Source organism: Triticum aestivum, chromosome 5A, assembly GCF_018294505.1.
Source record: "Triticum aestivum cultivar Chinese Spring chromosome 5A, IWGSC CS RefSeq v2.1, whole genome shotgun sequence".
NCBI lineage: Eukaryota > Viridiplantae > Streptophyta > Magnoliopsida > Poales > Poaceae > Triticum > Triticum aestivum.
Genome location: NC_057806.1, coordinates 215,164,937 through 215,185,663, shown reverse-complemented (window position 1 = coordinate 215,185,663; position 20,727 = coordinate 215,164,937).

Sequence of the window (20,727 nt, the reverse complement as noted above, 5' to 3'; positions counted from 1 at the left end):
GGTGGTTTTGCAATGGAGATGATGGAGAGGAGAGGGGTGGTTTTGCAATGGAGAAAAGGGAGAGGCGAGGTAGTGGTTTTGGAATGGAGATGATGGAGAGGAGAGGAGGTGGTTTTGCAATGGTGTAGAGGGAGAGGAGCATGCGGCAGCATTTAGGATTGGATGAGAGGGCCGACGCGCTGTGACAGGATCAAAATCAAAATCAATTTACCCTTCAATTAAGAAAGAGACCCCACATTAACTAGTCTCCTATTTATTCCGGGTCATAATTGACCACGATTTTCACAAATAAAATATATGTTATACATTGCAAAAATAATATAATTTGAAAGTACATTAAGATACGAACCAAACGATACAATTTTTGGTGACATGCATTCACATTTTGCTTGTCAAATATAGTACGTGGTCAAACTTTGACACAAAATACGCAAAACAAAAAATACTTCCAAGACCAGCGCCGCTCCTCTCCTCTTAAACCACTGCCGCTCCTCTGCTGTTCCAATCTAAGTCCAGCGCCGCTCCTCTCCCGTTCTAATCCAAAACCAGCGCCGCTCCTCACCCGTTCTAAACAAAAACCAGCGCCGCTCCTCTCCTCTTCCGTTCAAAAACCACCGCCGGCGAGTTAAGGTGCTATGGAGAAGTAGATCGATGGAGGAGTACAACCGATACATGAGGATCGCAGATGGTGACCCTGTGAAGCTAGCTAGGATGTTGGATATACAGTCTTGGTTTGGCAACAAGGACCAACTAGCGGTGACGGCGACATCCATGGCCAAATATCTACAACAGAGCAAAAAGGTGGTGATACTCCCAAAGGGAGTCACGCGGGAGTACATAGAGCTGCTCCTCTAGGCCATGGAGCAAATAGATTCACTGAATCCGATTGTGAGGAAGCAGTGGTGGGAGTATCGATCCCAGATGGAGTATCCACCAGAGATTGAAGGATCCAGCATGTATAGGGTGCTGTTTGTGAGGGTGCCGTGCCAGAGCGAGCCGGTGGAGTCTTCGTCGACCGAACCAAACTGCAAGAGGAGAAAAGCAGTTGGCCCGACGACGCTTCCCCGCCATCCTCTCCCTCGCCGTTCACATCGTCTCACGGGGCAGCTGTCTGCCGCCGAGGAATAGGAGGGGGCTGCCCCCCCCCAGCCCAATAGTCAGGCAGGTTGTGAATTTTCAGAATGAGCTTAGGGTTGTTAGTATTTGCAGGTTGTGAATTGTGTTTTGTGTTGTGTATTTTGAGAGTACTTTTAGATATGAATGTATTTTGAATTTCAGATTTGTACTATTCAGCATATGAAGTATTTTATGAATTCTAGAGATCTATTTTTAGCACTTTAAAATGTAGTTTCATAGGACTATAAAAGTGCAGACAATGTGATTCTCAGAGAAGAAACTGCAAGTATCAGTTATAGATAAGAAACTACAAGTTCAATTTCAGATAAGAAACTGCAACTTTGAGAGGCGGGGCATTTATATTAACATGGCCTTTTCAAATGTGGATAACATCATGTTGGAAGTTTTATTCCTGGTCGAAAATGGAACTACCAGCCAGTTAACATCATTCTGATCAACATTCATGCATAGCACATCTTCATATGATGCATAGTCAAAAAGATATGCTATTTTCAAAATGCCCACACAATGTCGAGTGTGCGAAAAACAGAGAAAACGAGGGATGAAGTTTTGGCAAGTATTGGACGTGGTGTGCGTGGATGACAATGGGGACCCACATGTCAATAATGGCAGAGGCAAAAAATTTGGAGATATTTTCCCTGCATCAGGTGGAGTCGAACCCGGGCAGAACAACGGTCAGGTAGTGTCACTTGGCCACTGGGCTACTTCAGTAGTTTCCGTACAAATAAGGCACTGCCTCAGGTGGTCCGATCTCGTCCTGTCGTTGTCTGCCATTGTGAATATTCTGAACAAACAAGAGGAATCTGGAGAGGGCTGTATGTGGAGAGGCGGACAGTCGGGACCCACCAGGTCTATGGCCGTACCCAAGCTAGTGCCTCATTAAAAAATACTTCCTCCTAATGCTATACTAGCATTGGGGCCCACGGGTTTGTCCACATAGTTAAATTTTTTTAGGTGCTTCAACATAGTTACTAAAGGAGATAAGTTTATAATGAAGCCGGGGAGCTGACAGGTATCATTTATTATCACTGGGCAGCAAGTATCAGCTAGGTTGTGGGCTGCCCCGTCTAGGCTATCTTTTTTAACATGCGCAGACCACGACATGCCGGTTTCTATTTTCTCGAGGGTCGTCATGTATCGACCGGCCTATGGACCTCCCATCCGAGGTTTTATTTTTCCTGAAACATCAGCAGCCCAACTTATGTATTTTTCCGAAGAAAACGCAGAGGTTCGTTCTATTTTTCTATATAAGAATAGGAACGCCTGGTCCAACTTATGTTTCCCTTCTAACTATATTATATTTATTTAAATTATTTTATATGTTATTATATATTATTGTTATTATCATCATATATTTAACAGATACTTACATATCTAAGAAAACAACACATCTTATTAACTTATAAAAATATTTTTTTAACAATAAAATCCGGGTGATTGTGTACGAAAGCTTGGTAAGATTGAAGGACCAATGTAATAATAAATCACTCATTATTTAAATATATTTATAACAACATGCTCAGCCCCTGTTTATTTTTTGATAACATTGTCGCGCCCAACCCAACATTATATTTGGAATCAGCCCAGCAAAATCATGTATTTCGAGAAAGTGCAAATGGCCTATAATTTTTCAGGAAAAAAATAAATGGGCCGCATGGACGCTACATTATTTGTTCACCCAGCCCAGTAAATGGACTGTAATTCTAAAAAAACAGATCAAATTCACTGTAAATTCTGAAAAAAAATGGGTTGAATATGTGCCACATTTTTGGAGGCTGGAATGTGGGCCAATAGGTCGAAGCCAATGCAAGTCGTTGTCAACTTAATCAACAAATGATTCTAATATAGTTTGCCATTGGATTTACATCCAACGACCGGCATCCATCTTCAATCTCTCGTCTTCTTCCTCCAGCGCCGCCGGTGAAGGAAATATGCCCTGGAGGCAATAATAAAGTTGTTATTTATATTTCCTTATATCATGGTAAATGTTTTTATTCATGCTAGAATTGTATTAACCGGAAACATGATACATGTGTGGATACATAGACAAAACAAAGTGTCCCTAGTATGCCTCTACTTGACTAGCTCGTTAATCAAAGATGGTTAAGTTTCCTGACCATAGACATGTGTTGTCATTTGATGAACGGGATCACATCATTAGGAGAATGATGTGTTGGACAAGACATATCCATTAGCTTAGCATAATGATCGTTAAGTTTTATTGCTATTGCTTTCTTCATGACTTATACATATCCCTCTAACTATGAGATTATGCAACTCCCGAATACCAGAGGAACACCTTGTGTGCTATCAAACATCACAACGTAACTGGGTGATTACAAAGATGCTCTACAGGTGTCTCCAATGGTGTTTGTTGAGTTGGCATAGATCGATATTAGGATTTGTCACACCGTGTATCGGGGAGGTATCTCTGGTCCCTCTCGGTAACGCACATCACTATAAGCCTTGCAAGCAATGTGACTAATGAGTTAGTTACGAGATGATGCATTATGGAGCGAGTATAGAGGCTTGTCGGTAACAAGATTGAACTAGGTTTGAGGATACCAACGATCGAATCTCAGGCAAGTAACATACCGATGACAAAGGGAACAACGTAAGTTGTTATGTGGTTTGACCGATAAAGATCTTCGTAGAATATGTAGGAACCAATATGAGCATCCAGATTCCGCTATTGGTTATTGATCGGAGATGTGTCTCGGTCATGTCTACATAGTTCTCGAACCCGTAGGGTCCGCGCGCTTAACGTTCGATGATGATTTGTATTATGAGTTATGTGATTTGATGACCGAAGCATGTCCAGAGTCCCGGATGAGATCACGAACATGACGAGGAGTCTCTAAATGGTCGAGAGGTAAAAGATCGATATATTGGAAGGTTATATTCGGACACCGGAATGGTTCCGAAGTGTTTCAGGTATTTTTTGGAATACCGGGAGGTTACCGGAACCTCCCGGGGAAGTTGTGGGCCTTAATGGGCTTTAGTGGAAAGGAGAGAAGGGCCGCAAGGGGTGGCTGCGCCCCCCCCCCCCATGGCAAGTCTGAATTGGACTTTCCTTCTCCCTCTCTTCCTCCTTCCCTCTCTCTCCCTCTTGGAAAAGGAAGGGGACTCCAACTAGGATTGGGAATCCTAGTTGGACTCCCCTATGGTGCCCCCCCCTTGGCCGGCCTCCTCCTTCCCCTCCTTTATATACGTGGGCAGGGGGCACCCCAAAGCACAACATACAATCTCTTAGCCGTGTGCGGTGCCCCCTCCACAGTTTAACACCTCAGTCATATTGACGTAGTGCTTAGGCGAAGCCCTGCGCCTGTAACATCATCATCATCGTCGCCATGCAGTCATGATGACGGAACTCTCCCTCGTCCTCAACTGGATCAAGAGCTCAGGGGACGTCATCATGCTGAACACGGAGGTGTCGTACATTCGGTACTTGGATCGGTTGGATCATGAGGACGTTCGACTACATTAACCGCATTACTAAACGCTTCCGCTTTCGGTCTATGAGGGTACGTGGACACACTCTCCCGTCTCATTGCTATGCTTCTCCTATATAGATCTTGCGTGATCGTAGGAATTTTTTTGAAATACTGCATTCCCCAACAGTGGCATCTGAGCCAGGTCTATGTGTAGATATGAATGAGTAGAACACAAAGAGTTGTGGGCGATAATAGTCATACTGCTTACCACCAACATGTTACTTTGATTCGGGGGTATTGTTGGATGAAGCGGCCCGAACTGACCTTACATGACCGCGTCATGAGACTGGTTCTACCGATGTGCTTCGCACACAGGTGACTAGCGGGTGTCTGTTTCTCCAACTTTAATTGAATTGAGTTTGAATACGGGCGGTCCTTGTTGAAGGTAAAAACAGCACACTTGACAAAAAATCGTTGTGGTTTTGATGCGTAGATAAGAACAGTTCTTGATAAAAGCCCGTAGCAGCCACGTAAAACTTGCAACAACAAAGTAGATGATGTCTAACTTGTTTTTGTAGGGCATGTTGTGATGTGATATGGTCAAGACGCGATGAGGTATTGATTGTTGTATGAGATGCTCATGTTTTGTAAAAGTTATCGGCAACTGGCAGGAGCCTTATGGTTGTCGCTTTATTGTATGAAATGCAGTCGCCATGTAATTGTTTTACTTTATCACTAAGCGGTAGCGATAGTCATAGAAGCTATAGTTGGTGAGATGTCAACGATGCTACGATGGAGATCAAGGTGTCAAGCCGGTGACGATGGAGATCATGACGGTGCTTTGGAGATGGAGATCAAAGGCACAAGATGATGATGGGCATAACATGTCACATATTTTGATTGCATGTGAGGTTTATCATTTACGCATCTTATTTTGCTTAGTACGGCGGTAGCATTATAAGATGACCCTTCACTAAATTTCAAGGTATAAGTGTTCTCCCTGAGTATGCATCGTTGCTACAGTTCGTCGCATCGAGACACCACGTGATGATCGGGTGTGATAAGATCTACGTTCACATACAACGGGTGCAAGACAGTTTTGCACACGTGGAATACTCGGGTTAAACTTGACGAGCCTAGCATATGCAGATATGGCCTCGGAACAGTGAGACCAAAAGGTCGAACGTGACTCATATCACCAATGAAAACTACTCCATCTCACGTGATGATCGGACATGGTTTAGTTGATATGGATCACGTGATCATTTAGATGGCTCGAGGGATGTCTATCTAAGTGGGTGTTCTGAAGTAATATGATTAATTGAACTTAAATTTGTCATGAACTTAGTCCTGATAGTATTTGCTCCCCTGTTTTATTTTTGATATGTTCCTAGAGAAAACTAAGTTGAAAGATGATAGTAGCAATGATGCAGACTGTGTCGGTGCAACAAACCCTGGGTCTGTTGCCTAGACTTTGCACAGTCACAAGATCAAGATTGAAACACCAACCCAAGATAGGGATTGAAGGATCAAGGGATTTGAAGAACCAACACGCAGTTCAGAGAGACCAAGATCGAGCCAGAAGAGCAAGATACCGGCAAGAGAAGGGCCTCCCTTGTCGGGCAGGCGAGCTTGGCAAGGGGCAAGGCCACCGCAAGAAGCAGGCAACCGAGGCACCCCGGCAAGGTCTGCCGGGGCTCGCGGGGGCAGAACCACCCCACCAACCACTCAAGCATGACCCACGTTGTCAATCAGTGCAGTGTCAAGCCGCGAGATGATTAAGTGGCAGCCATTAGCCACATGGCAGCCGTTTCATATAGAAGAAGCCTACAGATGACACCCGTCCTGTGAAGTGTCAAGGGAACAAGCGCGGAGCTGGCAAGATAGCCTGGCAAGCCCTGCCGGGCGACAAGTGATGTGACACTAAGCGGTGCATTTAATGCACCCTGTCAGCCTGCAGAGTTAGGTATGATAGCACTGTTTACTATGATATCAGTGGATAATGACTACTTCGCCATTGTGGTGACCCCTTGGTCAATAAAAGGAGGCCCATGGCACTCATAGGAGGGGTTGGAAAGTTGATGAACCCAATCCACCATACGCGCATAGTTGTCGCGGCCCCGTGCCAAACCCTGTCAGGAAAGTGTACTACGCACCACCACGTTCATTCCACCATCAATCCACCAAAGCAGGAGTAGGGGCTTACGCCTCGCGGCGGCCCAAACCTGGGTAAATTGCTTGTGTTCTCTTTGTCGCGCTGCCGTACGTTGGTCTACTCTTTGTGCAACACGACGTCCCCATGCTGAACGAGCAAGGGGCCGCCCGGTCCCATAGGTGGCCGCGGATATCCCGCGACATGTTTGGCGCGCCAGGTAGGGGGAGCACTTGCGCGAACCTGAAAGTGTACGCCACGCATCATCTTCATCACCATCTTCATCCTCGACAGCACCATCAACCATGGCGCCCAAGAAGAAATTTGGTACCTCGGCCCATCCATCCACCTCGAAATCTCCACCGCCCGCGGCCTCTAACGCAGCGGGGGACATGGAGGCGTGGGAGGACATGGACGCCGCTGGGGACGTGGTTGGAGCAGGTGGCGCCATTACCACCTCCCTCGCGCCGACAACCGGGCCGGAGCTACTAGAAGAGAACAACATCAGCAGCGTCTCGATGGTCAGGTTCTACAAGCTGCGGGTGAGGGGGTCACTCTGTCCGCGCCCCCTCCTCTCACCGACGAGCACAGCCGCAACAATGACACTTGCTCCGGCGCATGCGCCTCCTCCCGGACGAGCCAACCAGACCGCTGCGCTCAACGAAGCCACTGATCTTCGAGCACCACCGCCATGCGACCCCGCTACGCTGGCGGTCGTCGCACAGCAGCGTGGCCACGACGCCGCCGCTGCCGCTAGCACCATCAGGAGCCAGGCGACGGTGCGGTCGACATCATCAACATCCAGGCCAAGCACAGCCACGGAGGCCATGGCACGAGCTCAGCTGTTACTGAGGTTCCCGCCAGCAGCCGAGCAGATGGATGAGTGGCATGCCACCATCCAAAGCCTTCCCAGTTTCGCTGAAGCTGGGGGCTCACGACGAGCTTGCCCACTGCAACCTCCCCAAGCGACGGCCACTGCCCGCACCGCTGGCTGTACGGAGGGGGCCGTCCCCACGGTTCAGTCCCCACCACGGCAGTCAGTGAGGGTGCAGCAGAATCAGGACCCCGACGACATCTCAATGGCCTCTTCTGACCCTCGAGCACGTCCAGGCCAACGTCGAACCCCGGAAGACAGGCAGCGGGGAGATGCACGCGTCATCGCCGAACGGCGCCGCAATAACCCCTACCAGACAGATGGGTGCGATGGCCTCAACGTCGACATTCCTCACTCGATGTTGGCGGATACCTGCCTTTTGAGGTCGGCTGCCCTGCCTTTACACAAGAGCCACGACAAGTCCATTGGCCGTCCATTCGCATGTTCAAGCCAGAGATATCTGAGAAGTATGACGAGAGGCTGAACCCGGCAGAGTTCCTGAGCATCTACACCATCGTTGTTCAGGCTGCCAGGGGAGAGATGAGAAGGTGCTCACCAACTACTTCCCTTTTGCCTGCACCTACCGGAGAACTCCATTTCGTCAAGGACAAACTTGTGCCACGAGCTCATCGATGCCTTCACCGGTGTCCACCAAGTGACCGGGAGGCCCAGCGACCTGCAGGTTCTCCAGCAGAAGGAAGGAGAAACCCTCCATAAGTATTTGGAGAAATTCAGTAAAGTTCATAGAAATATTCCAAATATCCATCCGACAACTGTTATTGCAGCTTTCCAGTCCAATGTGTGCAACCGCCGCATTCATTCCAAAATGAACATGCAGTTGCCCAAGAGTGTGAAAGAACTATATACGCTGGTGGATAAATGTGCCCGGATGGAAGAAGGAAGGAAGTTGCCCGAAGAAGAAGATTGCATTAATGTTGATTCAGAAGATGAGGATGAATCAACCAACCAAGGGGTAAGGTAGTAATGACTGTGGAAGGATCGGGCACGCCTAGTACCGGCAAGAACGCCAAGGTTGGGGCCCCCGGCAAGGAAGCTGTCGTGTGCACTGCCTGCCGGGAAGCCGCTGCCACCGAAAAAGCTGGGAAAGGCGATGGGGCGTACTGCAAGATCCATCAGACCTAGGGCCACGACTTTCAGGAATGTTATCAGGTTGAGCAGCTCGTCAAGAAACAGAGGGCAGAGTATGATAAGCGTGATAAGGAAAAAGGTCAGACTATTGCTAGCGGTAAGGGTCGGGGTAGTGATGCAAATCGCCCCGGTAAACCCTTCGGAACCAAGGAAATCCCGCCATGGGCCAAGAGAAGGAAACATGTGATGATGCCAGTGATGTAGGGGATGAAGACGAAACTAGTGAGTAGGAATTTCAGAAGGCTACTAACGCCCTATGCATTGATGGGCATGCGTCTTTGCAAACCTCTCATCGCCAACTCAAGCAATGGGCACGAGAGATCAATGTAGTGGAACCAGCGCTAGAGGCCCGGAAACTGCTGAAATGGTCCCGCACACCCATCATCTTTGATGAAGAGTATCACCCTGATCGCACCACTGCGGTAGGGTGCTTTCCGTTGTTGGTCTCCCTGACAATTCGCAACCTCAAGGTCACAAAGATGCTAGTGGACGGCTAGGCTGGGTTGAATCTGATTTCCGTAGCTGTTGTCAACAAGCTTCAGATAGGAGAAGAAGAGCTAGAGGCTACCGACATGTTTCAAGGAGTTAATCCCGGCAGGAATCATCCTAAGGGGAAGATCATGTTGCCAATGAAGTTTGAAGGAGAACTGAACTATCGGACTAAGAAGATTGTGTTTGATGTGGTTGATCTCCCCCTGCCGTACAATGGGATTCTTGGACGACCAGCCCTGGCCAAGTTCGTGGCAGCATCCCACTATGCTTACAACACCCAAAAAATGCCTGGGCCACTGGGAGTCCTCACTATCCCATTTGATGAGAAGGATGCAATTATCTATGTGGACATGATGTATCGGGACGCAGTTGCAGTGGAAGCAGCTGCAACAACAGTTCCTGCCAAGGAAAGCAAAAGAAAGAAGAGGGATTGTAGGACCTCCGGCAGGGAGTCCGGGAAGTGTGCCCCCTCTGAGTGCACATCACCCGTTGACGACATGCCGGAGTGTCCCAACGGCAAGAGATCCAAGATTACTGCACCCAAGTGAAGAAGGTCCCGGCAGCGCTGGCTGGCATTGATGGTACTTTCACTATCAAAGCCACCCTCGATGACAAATAGGAAAACGCGCTCGTTGCCTTCCTGCGGGCAAATATCGATTTGTTTTCTTGGCAACCATCTGATATCCCCGGTGTTCCCACGGAGGTAATTGAGCACCAACTTGATGTCTGCCCACATGCCTGACCCTTCAAGCTAAAGGTACGGAAGCAAGCCTTAGAGGGGAAGCAGTTTATTGCCGAAGAGATCAAGAAATTGGAGGCAGCTGGTTTGGTCAAAGGTGTACTGCATCCTACATGGTTAGCAAATCTAGTAGTGGTCTGAAAGGCTAATGGGAAGTGGAGGCTTTGCATTGATTTCACAGACCTCAACAAGGCTTACCTGAAGGACCCATTTCCCTTGCCGCGCATCGACCAGATCGTGGATTCTACTTCAGGATGTGATTTGCTCTCCTTTCTGGATGCATACTCCGGTATCATCAGATCTTCATGTCCAAGGAAGATGAAGAGAAGACATCGTTCATCACTCCGTGCGGTACGTATTGCTTTGTCTGCATGCCGTTCGGATTAAAGAGTGCCGAGTCCACTATTGCCAGGGCAGTCCAGATCGTTTTTGAGCCATAGGTGCACAGAAATATAGAAGCCTATATGGATGAAATCATGGTCAAAACCAAGGATAAGGCCACCCTTATCCAGGACTGGGAAGAGACATTTGCTAATCTGTGAAAGATCAATCTGAAGCTTAATCCGGAGAAATGTGTATTTGGTGTTCCCTCCGGCAAGCTACTTGGGTTCTTCATGTCCCATCGGGGGATCGAAGCCAACCCTGACATGATCAAGGCCGTCGAGAAGATCCAAGCGCCAAGGACAGTTAAGGATGTGAGGCGCTTGATGGGATGTGCTGCCACGCTGAGCAGATTGATCTCTAAGTCTGCCAAGTGTGCCCTGTCGTTCTTCAAAGTTTTGACGAAGGCAGGGGCCTATGAAGTGGACACCGGAAGTAGATGCAGCTCTGCAAGAGTTGAAATCCAACGTATCGTCCGTACCCACCTTGGTTGCACCCAAACCCCGAGAACCATTGTTGCTATACTTGGCGGCAACCAACCAGGTGGTCAGTGTGGCCTTGGTACCGTAGCGAGAGGTGGATGAGGCAGAAACTGAACAGAGAACAACAGAGTCAGAGAAGGATCAGGACAGAAGTGAGCACGACAAACAAAACAACCCCAGTGACATGGCACGGAAGAAAGTGGTGCAGCACCCAGTGTACTTCGTCAACTCTTTCTTACAGGGAGCTAGATCGAGGTACTCTGGTGTGCAAAAGTTGATCTTTTGTCTTATTATGGCCTCAAGGAAACTGCACCACTACTTCCAAGCCCATGAGATCACGGTAGTTACTCATTTTCCATTACAAAGGATACTCTGAAACCTTGAGGCAACTGTCAGAATAGTGGAATGGGACTTGGAGTTATCCAGCTTTTGTTTGAAGTTTGAGAGCACTTCAACTATTCAGAGTAGGACATTGGCGGAATTTATTGCAAAATGGACGCGAACCCCTGATGGGGAAAGGACGGAGACAACCATCCCCGACAAGGAATCACCCCAAGAATGGATCATATATTTTGATGGTGCTTTTTCCCTACAAGGTGCAGGGGCTAGCGTGCTTCTTGTTTCCCCCTCCGGGGAGCACTTGAAGTACGTCGTCTAGATGCACTTTGCCCGGGAGCAAGCGACCAACAATACAGCGGAGTATGAAGGGCTCCTTGCCGGGCTCAGGATTGCAAAAAAATTGGGAATTAAGAAGCTGATCATTCGAGGAGATTCATAGCTTGTCATGAGACAAGTCAACAAGGATTACCAAAGCCCATTGATGGAAGCATGCGTCGAGGAAGTAAGGAGATTGGAGGAGCACTTTGACAGGTTGCAAACAGAGCACGTACCCCGTGCAGAAAATAGCATAGCTGATCACCTTCCAAAGTGTGCTGCGTAGAAGCTTCCTGTGGAACCAGGAACTTTTGTTCTCCATCTCTCTCAACCCTCTGTATCACCTGCCATAATGGCTCGAAAGAGGAGAAAGTTGGACTACGGTAAGCCTCGCCCGGTAGAGCGACCCACTCCCGGCAGAGAGCCTACCGGAAACAACTCCTGACAGCCTGCCGGACCACCCCCTCCAGCCGGTCGTATGGACCCCGCGTATGAGGCTAGTGCTCCTGCAGCAGAGGAGGTGCTATTAGTCCTCCTTGCCGAGCCTCAGGCTCCAACTTGGGCAAGGCACATTGTCCACTTCCTCCAAACCGGAGAACTCCCTGGCAACCAAGATGAAGCTGAAAGAGTAGCCCGGAGGGCTGGTATGTATCAGTTTGTCGATGACACTCTATACAGAAGGAGGCCCAACGGTGTGAAATTGAAGTGTGTTTGCTAGGACGATGGAAAGGAACTACTGGCTGAGATTCACAGAGGAATGTGCGGCTCCCACATTGGATCAATGGCATTAGTTGGGAAAGCATTCCGGCAAGGATTTTATTGGCCCATAGCCCTCCAAGACGCGGTTGAGTTAGTCACGAAATATGAAGCTTGTCAGTTCCATTCCAAGAAAATACACCTGCCTGCGCAAGCTCTTCAGACAATCCCTCTATCATGGCCAGTTTCGGTCCGGGGGCTCGATATCCTCGACCCCTTCCCCCGAGCAATTGGGGGCTTTGAATTCTTGTTTGTTGCCATCGACAACTTTACAAAGTGGCCGAAAGTGACTACCGTGAGAAAGGTGACTGCTCAGTCAGCTATCAAGTTCTTGAAAAAATTGGTGTGTCGTTTCCGAGTTTCGGCAAGGATCATCACTGATAACGGCACCCAGTTCATGAGCCACGCCTTCATGTAATATGTTCTTACCTTCGGAAGCAAAATCTCATTCGCTTCTGTGGCACACCCCCGGAGCAATGGACAAGCTGAGAGGGCGAACGCTGAAGTTCTTCGTGGACTCAAGACACGAACTTTTGATACGCTGCAGAAGCACAGTAGGGGGTGGATCGAGGAGCTGTCGGTATTTCTCTGGTCCCTCAGAATGACACCTAACCGAGTTACCGGGCAGACTCCCTTCTCCCTGGTTTACGGCGCAGAAGCAGTTATCCCCACGGAACTCATTTACGGGTCCCCTCGAGTGCTTGCCTACGATGAAGTAGCGTAAGATCAGCACTGGCGTGACGATGATGTGCTACTCGAGGAAAACCATCTCCGGGTTGCTACGCGTGCTGCACGCTACCAGCAAGCCCTCCGTCGCTAGCCGCAGGGTTCATGCCCGCTGTTTTGAGGAAGGTGACCTTGTCCTTAGGCGCGTTCAGTCCGCCAAGGGTACAAACAAGCTTTCACCAAAGCGGGGAGGCCCTTACCGGGTGGTATGAGTCACGAGACCTGGTGCAGTCCGCCTGGAGACAGGGGATGTCACACAGTTGCAAAACTCACCGAATATTTAGCATCTCCATAGTACTAACCATAAGGTCCGGGGCTGCCGAGCACTGCTCGACAGCCACCCTTTTGTACATGCCTTGCCTCAGTTGCATGTAACCCCTTGTACAAAGCTGGCGCAATGACCCCATTCAAGAGAAAATAAAGACGCGCTGTGGGGGGCCCTCGATCGAGATCGCATGCATGCACGAGCACACCCAGATCAGTGCATAAGCATTTCATGAGCATTAGCATATCAATATATAGATAGGATTGCATCCTGCATTCATTCTCATCTACATGGAGTTGCAGGTTCTTACCGTGAACTTGACTCTGACAAGGGACGAGAAGATTGCACGGCACAGTGATCCCCGGCAAGCCAAACAGATAAGTTTACCTCTTTTCCACTAGTGTTCTATAAGCTATAACTTCTGCATAGAGAAACCTCGCCGCTCTCTTGGAACCAGGGTGCTCCCATCCTTGGCTCGAACGCTGCTTCGGCCTGGATGGTCGCAGTGGCCCTTGGTAAAAAGGGAGTGGGCGGGGGGCTGGCACCTTAGTCTATTCCACGACAGACATGGTTCTCCGGCAAACGAGAAGGGTGCCGGCAGGATATCCTGCCGGGGAAAACTCGTTTAACTACAGTAAAGAGGCACACCACCTCTGCATGGACATATACATGCACTGGTTCTCGGCAAGGTTTATCTCTTCCATTGACATGCAAATACAAGTACAAGCATTGCAGAACACAAAGATGGACTCGAGAGATTACATTATTTGAATTAAAATTTGGCGATTGCCTGCAAGTTTAATATTGAAAAAAGATAAGTGCCCCGTGATCCCCTCTTTTTGTTTTCCCTCTTTCAGGAACTACGACGGAAGGAGGAAAAGATGAGAAAAGGAGCACCCAAGCAGGAGCCCACCCCGGTCCTGTCAGGGCCCGTCGGGCACGGCCTGAAAAGACCGAGAGTGGCGAGGATGCGAAGGAGGAGTGCGGGGGACGGGGTGGCGCTTTCTGGTCACCAGCTCCAGAGCTAGCAAGAAGCCCCGGCTTGAGCACCGGTGGAGTCATCCACCAAAGCTCAGCCGAAAGACTGCTGGAGGTGAGGAGAATGCACCAAGAGAACATCCCTCCCCGGCTATCACCCGAAGAGGTTTGTGATGATGGTGCTGGGGAGGAAGGGGAAGAGCGGGAAGATGAGGTGGCAGGACGATGGTCGGAGGCGAAGGCATCCACACCATCGTACTCCAACCTAACCGCCTGCCACCCACCTTCTCCGTCTTCCCTCGCTTTCTCCTCACCATCGCTGCTCCCGGGAAGCGTCAAGGCTTTGGTCCGACGCCTCCAGCAGAGAAACAGCAAGCAGCCAGAACGACCAGGGGGCTCGAAGCATACCACGCCCCTCCTTGGCGGGCAGGAAGACGCACCTCCCGTCGACGTCAGCCCCAAGACCTTCGGGAGAGAAGGTGCTGGGATTGCCAATGATCTCCGGCCCCTCCTCCTAGACGAGCTTCGAAGATACCAAAAGACTCGCCGCGCCAAGGACCAGGCTCACTCCCCAAGCATCAGCACCAGCATAAGGCAACGATGACCCTAAACAGGAGCCCCGGGGCTGGCCCGAGGCTTTCTTCTCCAACATGACCAGCAGAGAACAAGGGAAGAAGAAGGAGAATGCAAAGGTGGATGGCTCTGCCCTCCTCCGCCCCTCCCTTTTATAGGCCAGGCGGGGAATGGCAGCCACTCCATCCACGGATGGTCACTGCCCTCCTCTGCCAAGTCAAGACGGGCGGGCCCTTCCGAAGGTACTCTCCCGCGCCACGCACCTCGGTTACCTACCCCACGTGATGCATGCGACATACATGGCTAAGGATAAAGGTGCGCTGTGGGAAGAGTGAATTGGTAGTTTCTACCCTGTGCGTCAAATTCATTCACGGTCCATCACTGCTCGGCCCCACCGCTATTGGCTTTACACCACGCACGGGGAAACCAAAAACTAACCCAGAATCAAGGCTGATGAAGCAGCAACGGAAAACTCAAGGGGCCAACCCCTTGAGCAACCTTGCCTATGCACTTATTGGGGCCTACCCTGACGACCCTCAGCAGCGCGTTCGGGGCAGGCCCGGGGCTTCTATCGGTGCAACAAACCCTGGGTCTGTTGCCCAGAGCGTGCATATGCAGAAGATCAGTATTGAAACACCAACCCAGGAGAGGGATTGAAGGATCAAGGGATTTGAAGAACCAACACGCAGTCCAGAGAGAACAAGATCGAGCCAGAAGAGCAAGATACCGGCAAGAGAAGGGCCTCCCTTACCGGGCAGGTGAGCCCGGAAAGGGGCAAGGCCACCGCAAGGAGGCAACCGAGGCACGCCGACAAGGTCTGTCGGGGCTCGCGGGAGTAGAACCACCCCACTAACCACTCAAGCACGACCCACGTCGTCAATCAGTCTGGTGTCAAGCCGCGAGATGATTAAGTGGCAGCCATTCGCCACATGGCAACCGTTTCCTACAAAAGAAGCCTACATATGACACCCGTCCTGTGACGTATCAAGGGAACATGCGTGGAGCTGGCAAGATAGCCCGGCAAGCCTTGCCGGGCGACCAGTGATGTGACACTAAGCAGTGCATTTAATGCAACCTGTCAGCCCGCAGAGTTAGGTATGATAACATTGTTTACTATCATATCCGTGCATAATGATTACTTGGCCATTGTGGTGACCCCTTGATCTATAAAAGGAGGGCTATGGCACTTGTAGGAGGGGTTGGAAAGTTGATAAACCCAAGCCACCATACGCGTGTAGTCGTTGCGGCCCTAAGGCAAACCCTGTCGGGCAAGTGTACTATGCACCACCACGTTCATTCCACCATCAATCCACCAAAGCAGGAGTAGGGTCTTACGCCTCGCAGCGGCCAGAACTTGGGTAAATTGCTTGTGTGCTCTCTGTCACGCTGCCATACACTGGTGTGCTCTTTGCGCAATGCGACGTGCCCCTGCCGAACCAGCAAGGGGCCACCCGGTCCCATAGGTGGCCGTGGATATCCCGCGACAGACTGGGTCCGTGATCTGTGGATTATCCTCATTGCTGCATAGAAGAATTATGTCCTTGATGCACCGCTAGGTGAGAGACCTATTGCAGGAGCAAGATGCAGACGTTATGAACATTTGACAAAGCTCGATATGTTAACTACATGATAGTTTAGTGCTCCATGTTTTACGGCTTAGAACCGGGATTTCAAAAATGTTTTGAATGCCATGGAGCATATGAAATGTTCCAAGAGCTAAAAACGATATTTTAGACTCTTGCCCGTGTTAATAGGTATGAGACCTCTGACAAGTACTTTGCCTACAGGATGGAGGAGAATAGCTCAGCTAATGAACATGTGCTTAGAATGTATGGGTACTACAATCACTTGAATCAAGTGGGAGTTAATCTTCCAGATAAGATAGTGATTGACAGAGTTCTCTAATAACTATCACCAAGTTACTAGAACTTCTTGATGAACTATAATATGCAAGGGATGATGAAAACAATTCCCAAGCTCTTCGCGATGCTGAAATTAGCGAAGGTAGTAATCAAGAAATAGCATCAAGTGTTGATGGTTAACAAGGCCACTAGTTTCAAGAGAAAGGGCAAGGGAAAGAAAGGAAACTTCAAGAATGACAAGCATGTTGTCACTCCCGTGAAGAAGCCTAAAGCTAGACCCAAGCCTGAAACTGAGTGCTTCTACTGCAAAAGAAATGGTCACTGGATGCGGAACTACCCCAAATACTTGGCGCATAAGAAGGATGGCAAAGTGAACAAAGGTATATTTGATATACATGTTATTGATGTGTAATTTACTAGTGTTCATAGTAGCCCCGTGGTATTTGATACCGGTTAAGTTGCAATGATTTGTAACTAGAAAGGAGGAGTTGCAAAATGAACAGATACTAGTTGAGGGTGAGGTGACGATGTGTGTTGGAAGTGATTCCAATGTTGATAAGATCACCATCGCACACTCCTTTTACCTTCGGGATTACTGTTGAATCTAAAATAAATGTTATTTGGTGTTTGTGTTGAGAATGAATATGATTGGATCATCACTACTTCAGGATGCTGCTAACGCGACACTATGACTAGAGACCCTTCGACGAAACTGTGTGTGATGCCATAATTGCAAACGGTCGTGTAAAAACCGTCAAAAAGGTGCAAAACGTTTGCAATGGAGGATGCATAAAACATGGTTCAGATTTTAGTTGCATGTGCGATGCAGGGCATACGGTTCAGCTCAGTTAACCGTTTGCGATGAGGAGGAACAAAAGAAATGGGAAGCCAGATGAAGGTGCATGCGATATACGGCATGCAGTTCACTCGGATGAACTGTTTGCATTGAGGTAAGAGAACAAAAATGGTTCAATATAACAAGATGTTTGTGATACGCCGCAAACAGGTCTGTAATCGGAAATGTGTGCGAATAGCGATAATAACATAAATGGTTAGTGTGGTCCGTGTTCATCCGATCATCATCTCCTTCTTATGCTAGCTCGATGTTCCTTCTATGCCAAGTTTCCATTAATTGATGGCGTTTTATGAACACGCCACTATTTCCTGCCATTTCCTCACATGTTTCCCGCCACCCAACGATATTGCGCATAGGCGGCGCACAACGCACGGACGCAACAAGCGTAGCCTGAAGCACGTCCACCTTTTCCAACCATGCCAACCCACCAAAGCGTCGTCTCTGCCATCAACCTCGTCGATGAGGAAAACAAGCAGGCGCGATGCCCCGTCGAGGCCGAGGCGCTCCCCGGCAACGCGATGGACAATGTCGTGATGCGCGTCATCGCCAGGGTTGAGCAGACCTTTGGCGCATGGCACCGCAGATCAAGATAGGCATGTCAGCGCCGACAGGCTGCAGCTCGCCGCACAACATGATCGACGGCGCGCCGCAGAGCAAGCCAGGCGCGTCCGTGCTGATCGATTGTGGCTCGCCGAACAGGGAGGCCATTGGAGTGCCGCAAAGCGAGAGGCGCGGCACGCCACACAGCAAGAGCGGATCCATCGGCACTTGCCTGCTGTTGACACGGCGGCATAGCTGGGTACACGTCCGGTCAGTACCCCCATTCCTCGTCAGGAGTGGGCAGAGGCCCTCAGCACCGTAGTTGCACAAGAGGCCGTCCGCGCCGTACTTGCACCGGACACCCACCGCACCGTTCGCATGGGTGCCACCGTTCGCCTTGTCCGCGGCCCGCTGGATGCCAACGCGCTGGGTCGTAGGCTCGACCGCCTCCTTGGCCCAAGTGTCCACCTGGGCGCAGTAGAGGAACATGGCCGTCGCATCCTCGAGCTGGTGATATCTGATGAAATAGACAACTTGGAGCTCGAGATCATGCTCCAGATGTACCGCGAGCATGTCGACCGCTTGGACGAATGCCTGCACGAGTTCAGGCAGAGCCAAGAGCTACCGTAGGCAAGTGCTGCGGGTCATGGTCTCATGGAGGCGTTTTATTTTGAAAAGTTGTTTCGACGTGGATAGCTTTGAATTCACAACAATCATAGTATTGCTCTGTTTATTGCTCTGTTTCAATGTGTGTACTCTGTTTTCCATTCTTATATGTTCTATTTCAATGTGTGTATATACGCTTTCCATTTTGTATATGTGGATGATAACAACTAGATTCAAATTAGTATACGAAAACATATAGAAAATGGAATTCATAATATATATATATATATATATATATATATATATATATATTAAATGTTCATGAGTTCATCACATAATTCATAATATCATCACATATACGTGATGATACTTAACTAGTATGTACAATGCATAAAATTGAAAATGAACAATACTAAAACTAATAATCCCTCCTGGGGCCAGTATTTCGGCAGCCCCTCACCAGCAGCTCCATGGTGCACGGCATCGTCCCAATGCGGAGGCAGTACTCTGCCTCCTCCGCCTCGCAGCACTTGACGTACCGATCTGCCTCTTGCTCGCGACGCGCGCGGCTGATCTTGTCATTTCGTTGGGCGCCCACCGGAGCTCCTTGTCGGTGGCACGCTGGACCTTATCGGCCCACCTCCATGCAGTGATGAGGCGCCCAACGCCTATGACCTTCCTCGCGAAGTAACCGTCTTCGTTCACCTCCTCGGCACGATGACGCGCCCGGTGACGATGACATGTACCTAGGGTAGGGTAATAGACCCGATCTAGACACCCGTCCCAAGGACACTGCCCTACAGTCAAAGACATTCAAAGGACAACAAATTGTACTGACTGAAATCACCTCAGGATGCAACTCACTCGACCATGAGTTCCACTCGGACAACCCAATTTATTTCGACCAGGATATAATCATTCGACCATATCTGAAAGCACTCAGAGTACAGAAGATCTAAGGTCACTCTGGATGGCAACAGTCAGGCGTTCACTCCGTAGTCTTAATGATCATTTATATGACTTTAATACTGACGTTACCAGTAACGTCCCCTCTTTATGTACATTGAACCTTATGTAACGGGGGATGGCTGTGGTCCTGGCACACACTATATAAGCCAGCCCCTCCTCTGAGACAAGGGTTCACACCCCCTGTAACTTCATGCATAATCCAATCGACCAGCCTCCAGGCACCGAGACGTAGGGTTGTTACTTCCTCTGAGAAGGGCCTGAACTCATAAATCTTGCGTGCACAACTTCACCGTAGCTAGGATCTTGCCTCCTCATACCTACCCCCCATTCTGCTGTCATACTTTGAACCATGACAATTGGCGCCCACCTTGGGGAAGGTGTCTTAGCGACTTCCGGTGAGGTTGCGATTTTTCCGCCATGGTTTCTAGCGAAGGTTTGGCTCAGGGCCGCGAGATCCGTCTTGGCGCGCTCGTTTTCGTTGCCGTCTTGGCTTCAAGAAGCTCCCCTCGACTTCGAGGCACTCCCCGTCGATGGAGCAACCCACTTTCGGGCGTGTGCCCGCGGCGTCCTTCTGCGGCAGCCGTCGACCCAGTATCGGTCGGCTCCCGCGGTGTCTTCGCTCCCCGCTGTTCACCGTCGCAAGCGATCCAGTCAGTCGCGGCTTCAGCGGTGGGTGAAGCATGCGGTGGCTCGTCAGTCGGCCACCCCTCAAGTTGCGGCAATCGATCCCAACGAATGTCTCTACGACCTGTTCGACTGGCTCCGTCGAGACCCAATCCGAGTGCGATAGCAGCGACTCTGCGGCGGAAGTCTTGATGGTCGACACGCCACGTAGCCCGCCTGGCATGCTTCACAACGGTGGAGGCAATGGCGGTGGTGACCCTTCGGCGTTCATGAGGAGTACCACCCCGAAACCCTCTCTTCTCAGCAGAGGGAAGAACTTTACTGCCGCAACATGGAGAAGCTCCACATGCCCATTGTTGGAGAGACCTCTGAGGCTCGAGCCTTGGAGATAGTGCGCCTGGCCACTTTGGCTGAGTGCACTCGGCTGGAGAACCTTCAGCATGCACTCAACGGATGTGCTCGGTGGCAGATCCCTGTC